Below are 5,647 nucleotides of genomic sequence, written 5' to 3'. Positions count from 1 at the left end.
TTCGTATTAGTAGTAGCAGTATATGTTATCGATGGAAAACTTACTTGAGTGATAGTCCTTGCATGGGGGCTATTGGAAGTTTATGTACCCATGAGTTATAGTTATTTGATCTTTGGACTATTTTGAACCAAATAGACTGTTTTGAAGTCCGTTTACTTTGAACTATTTTGAACAAAATAGATGTCTCAAAATTTTGATCGGGTTTATTTGAGGCCGTAGATGCATACATAATTTGAAGGCGACCTTCATTATATGACCTGAAACAATAAGTGACAATGAATTATACAAAGTTATGTAGGTGAAAACCATGCACAAACAGTTTAAGAGCAAAGAGACCCACATACACATATACACATACGCTGCTAATAGGAGGATATTAGAGGGCGGGTTTGATGCTATGTGGTGGACGGGGCTGGCTGTGCAAAATGTTCACGTTGTGGCTCTGTTTTCACAAATCTCCGTGCCCAACTGGCAGTCCTTCCAGGAAATCCAGAATCAACCACGCCCTCTTTTGTTTAATAAAAACTTATATGCTTATGATTGGGAAACATGCATAAATGAAACCCCTTGCCAGGGGACTGTTGGGGGCTTATCAACCCCTGAGTTATAGTTGTTTGACTTCTCGACTATTTTTAACAAAATGACTGTCAAAATTTTGATCGGACAGGTTTTGGGATAGAAGGGCGTTAGGAGGGGGGGCTGATTACCCTCCAATCCTTTTAGACTCTGAGAAAGAGAACTCAAACTTTAATTTCGAGTCGAATGAGCCTCCTTCAAAGTTTTTACAGCCGCTTCTTCCATAAGAACCTTATAATGAAACATCCTTGGAATAAAATATCGTTAAAATTTTTCTTTTTCTTTCTTTATTTTTTGAGGGTTTGGGGGATGGGGCCGGCCCTGAAGGGCAAAGGGTCAGCTCCCGTAAATTTTGGAATAAAATATCATTAATACATTTCAGTACGGGGGGAGGCATGGAGGGCCAAGGGTCGGTCCCCATAAGTTTGGAATAAAATATCGTTAATAAATTTTTTGATGGGGGAGGTTGGGCCATGGAGAGCCAGGGGTAAGCTTCCTTAAGTTTTGGAGTAAAATATTATTGATAATTTTTGTTGGAGGGGGAGGGGGATCGGACCATGGAGGGCCAGAGGTCAACTCCCATAATTTTGGGAATAAAATATTGTTAATATTTTTGTCGAGGAGTGGGGGGGCTGGGCTATGAAGCTAGGGCCAGGGATCTGTTTCCTTAAGTTTTGGAATAAAATATTGTTAATAATTTTTTAGGGGGGTTGGAATTATCTGATCTTTGAACTATTTTAAAAACCCTTGAGATAAACAAAATAATAAGATTAAAAAAAATTATAAAATGCAATGATCAACATAAAAAAAACAACTTAATTACTAGCTAGAAAATCTCTAACATAATTTCTGAACATACCAAACGGGTGGCAGCTTCGTGCAGACACAGGGAGCGTGTTCCAAATCCTGTTGCAAGTTGTTAGAGGGTTGAAATCAGACCTTATTGGTGGAGTATGAAGAATCTGTAAATTGCTGGAAGTGCGGAGATGATAAGTCGATTGATCAGAAACAAAAGATATATTTTTACATAGAGCAGCAGGAAGATGGCCGTGCAACTGTAAAAAGATGAAAGAAGAACAAGAAAGAAAATTGAGAGATTTCAAATCAAGCAAGGCTTTAAGTGAAGATCGGTTAGTTTCCTTAAGAAGAGTCCTTGCTTTATCATAATGTTTTGAAAGTGGCATCAGAGACGAGAGAAAAGTTGACATCCAAATAACAAGATTCTAAGAATTGACCCTGGAAATATGGGTTTAAGCTTTCTAAGGATTCCAACACTCCTGGAGACTTTCATTTTAATCAGGTCAATATGATGCTCGAAGGAAAGATTTTCGTCAAGCAAGATGCCTAGGAATCGAACGTAATAATCCCTAGGTCTTCTTAGAGAACCTCTTGATACATGTATTTCATTTAAGTCAGGGCAAGCCTTTGAAACTCTGGAGAAAATGAGAAAAATGAGTTCCCGACATTTAAGGCAGAAGATGGCCTGATAACAGAATTGATTACTTGCCATGTCTTCCTAATGTCTTTATCACACGCAGAAAATTTTCTGTAATAAAATAACGAGTTGGCCTTTCGGCAAAGAGAATTGTAAACTCTTCTACAAGCTTTGAAAAGTTCAAGTCGAGAGTCACGAGAAGATGGCTTAGAGGACCTATAAGTCTTCCAAAAATTATTTTTCTTCCTCCAACTTTTAAGGAGTCCCGTAGTTATCCAAGGATTCAAAGGGGCTGTTCTTTTCGATGCCGGATTCAACTGGGAAGCAACACATGTATCCAAGGTAACTTCTTCCAAAGACTCATAAAAAGAATTAAACAAAGAATCTATATCAGATTCATTTTCAGAAATACTCTACAAAAAATCCGGCAACCCTGACCTAAGAAGATGCAATCCCTGATTATTAAATTTTAAAGAGGAAAAACCAGCTTCTTGGTTCCTCCTTGGCAACACATCGGAAAATCATACGTGGAAAAAACAGGAAAATGGTCTGAAATATCACTCGTCAACACAAAATTTTAATATTTTTTCAATGATGTAAAAATATTATATAGCAAAGAAGCAGTAGTGTTCGTAATGCGAGTTGGAATTCATGCAGAAGGTAATGTTCCACAAGCGAGCATTGTTGAAAGAAAATTCAAGGACAAGGATGACCTCCGGTCACACAAATTAAGGTTGAAGTCACCCATAACGACAAGTTCACATGACTGAAGTTGGATTGTTTCCAAAACCTCATCAAGAATCTGAAGGAAAGAGGGAACAGACCCACTAGGAAACCGGTATATATTACCAACAATCAAAGTTTCAGCTTGGGTTTTAATCTCAATAAATATAGATTTAAAAATTCCTTCTTCATTTCTTGACAGGTCACGTCTAACAGAGTACGGAAGGCATTCCGAAACATAAACAGCAAGACCACCTCTTTCCATCCTATTTCGATTTAAACATTCCGTCTTGTACCCAGAGAGATGCAATAGAGATTCATTTTTCAAATCAAGGAAAGTCTCACAAAGACCAAGAAAATCAGGGTGGCCACTACGCACTATTTTTTTCAACTCTTCAAATGAAGAACAAAAGCCCTGTACATTAAGCTGAAACACAGAGAAACTACCATCTCTTTTGGATACTCGATCTAAATCCGATACATATTTACTGCTAACTGAAAAATGGGGATTTGATGGTGATTTATTAGACTGAACTACTGAATTATTAATGAATCTAAGAAAATCTATTTGATTATTTTCAAATTGAAGCAGTCGCTCACCCAAGGAGGAGATGTCACCCGAACTAGAATGAAACAAATTCAAAGAAATAAACTAATAAAGCCAAAACAATTAAATCTGAAATAAGGAATAGTGGCCAAAACAGTTAAATCTGAAATTAGGAATAGTGGAGAGGAACATAAAATACATAAAAAAAAAAGCAGGGACAAAAAGGGACAAAAAAAATTAAAATTAAGCATAGACAGAAGAATAAAAAAAGAGAAAAAAGAAAAAACGAAAAAAAAGAAAAAACGAAAACAAAAAACAAACAAACAAATAATAGCTTCTAATACTAAATGCAATCAGCAATAGACCTTATTTTCTTTATTGTTGACCCTACACTAGGCTTTGACAATAGCTGACACTGATCTGACCACGCATTATGCTGACCGTACTTGTCTTTAGCCGCATTCAAAATGTCCCGGCGACGCTTTGTTAGGGACTCCGATATACAAATACCAGTAGATGCAAGTCTAGCTTTTGCTTTAAACACTTTTAGGGCTACATCTTTGCTAGAATATTTAACAATGATCGGAGCAACTCTAGTAGAACTTTCTTCAGTCTGTGGGGTCTGATTATTCAGGTAGAGACGGTACACATTGATTAGATCAGAAGGCAAGAGTTCAGTCAGAGACATTTTGCTGTTCAGAATTTGAAGTATTGCCGTGCGACATTCCACACTGGGTAACAGTTTGGCCCCATGAAATACAAAGCTGGCGAGTAGGGACTCCTGATCAAAATCATCCAGCTTTGTTTCAATTCGAATGATTCTGTCATCGAGATTCTCAATTTCAGTTCTCAGACCCTTAAAGTCTGCTCAATTTTCGCAAACTTTGGATTAAACTTGAGTGTGATTGCATCATAAACCTGGCTGATTATTAGTTCAGCAGGCTCTTTCATTGACCTTGCATCATTAAACTTTTCAGTCACTTTCTGCATTATATTTTCAAGCAAATCACTTTTTGTCTTCTCTAGCTTTGCTTCAGTAGCAACTAATTGCTCATAAAACTGGGTTAACGCTGGAAGAAACCAAGGTGGACCCTACTTTACCTCTAGCTTTCAGGGCTAAAAATGTCTTCGAAAGAGTCTGATAAATTTCAGGAGTATCTGAAAGCTCGGCAAATACTTTTTTAACAGCAGGCGTGGATGAATCAGTCGTTTTAGGGTCGTATTTTTGAAGATTCGCATCAATGAGCCTGAATTCGTCGTGACCTCCGTAGCAAAAAACGAGGTATATAGGCTTACCTTTTGAGTCCTTTCCAGGCTGAATAACTCTTACTGGCCAAAGGGGATAGTTCTTGAATTTTGCCTGCGTAACATCAGACTGCTCGAAATGATGCATAATTATTAAAAGTCTGATTGGAATGAGCCGCTAAACAAGACAAAAAGACTTATCTTCGAGTGAGGTTCGAGTCTCACTAATGTACCTGAAGGGATTTAAAATACAATCTTTGTGGAATCGGCCCAGCTGCCTTTCCTGCACAGCACTGAACAATGCACGTAAACGTACAGGCCCTAAAACTGCCAATTTTACATTAAAATAGTCCTTCGAAATAAGATAATCTAATCAAATATAGTCAATAATAATCCAAAAATCCAAGTTATCAGCTATCTGTACAACAAACAACTCATCCAAATGATTTATCGTGATGCACTCAATCGCAATTGCGAAATATAACAAAGCATAAAAGTTAATCCGATTGGCTTCAAAAACTAGTTCTTTCCAGTTCAGAGACTGAATTGGTACTGGCAACACTATACTGAATTGACTGAAGAGACTGAATTGAATTGACAACACTATATTGTTGCCTCTGAGAAGAGGGAGGAGGGGAGGATGAAGATCTTGAATTTAATTTTTTGCAGTATTTTCCGGATTGAAACGTCGTTTCCTATTAATTCAAATCCGGTGTCCCTGAAAATGACGCTGGTCGCTTGTCCATTCGGGATAAGCGAGATGCTGAGAATCTGTTATGCATTACTTCAGGTGTAGGAGCAGCATCAAATGTGAACGTTGATGTGGCATAACAGTTAAGAATGAAAATACTCGATTCAATGACGGGCAGAAGCGTCTTCTCATGTTCAATATTGAAGTAGCACAAACCTGGGTTGTGCTACTTAATTGGTGCCACCATAGACATGCCACTATATCCTGGACGGCGGTTGTCTACTTTATCCGGTAAGATGGGGCACTTCGTCCACTTACGCAGCGGTAGCTTCTTCTTATGTAGCTTTTATGCAGAAGTGTTTTGCATTAGCTGACGTCATTTTTTACTGCTAGGCAAGTGCGCTGACCGTCAAAGATCACCCTCATCGAA

At 38.0% G+C, this 5,647-nt stretch overlaps 1 pseudogene; it reads right to left on the bottom strand.

Annotated features, from left to right (window-relative positions):
* Positions 1-3,624: 3,624 nt before the first annotated feature.
* On the bottom strand, positions 3,625-4,674 carry LOC148954538 (uncharacterized; annotated as a pseudogene).
* Between the last annotated feature and the right edge of the window lie 973 nt (positions 4,675-5,647).

The sequence above is a fragment of the Artemia sp. Qi Xiang Cuo genome, chromosome 3 (assembly GCF_049724085.1).
Source record: "Artemia sp. Qi Xiang Cuo chromosome 3, ASM4972408v1, whole genome shotgun sequence".
Taxonomy (NCBI): Eukaryota; Metazoa; Arthropoda; class Branchiopoda; order Anostraca; family Artemiidae; genus Artemia; species Artemia sp. Qi Xiang Cuo.
Note: the sequence above shows the minus strand (reverse complement) of the source record. Positions and strands in the feature narration are given on the sequence as shown.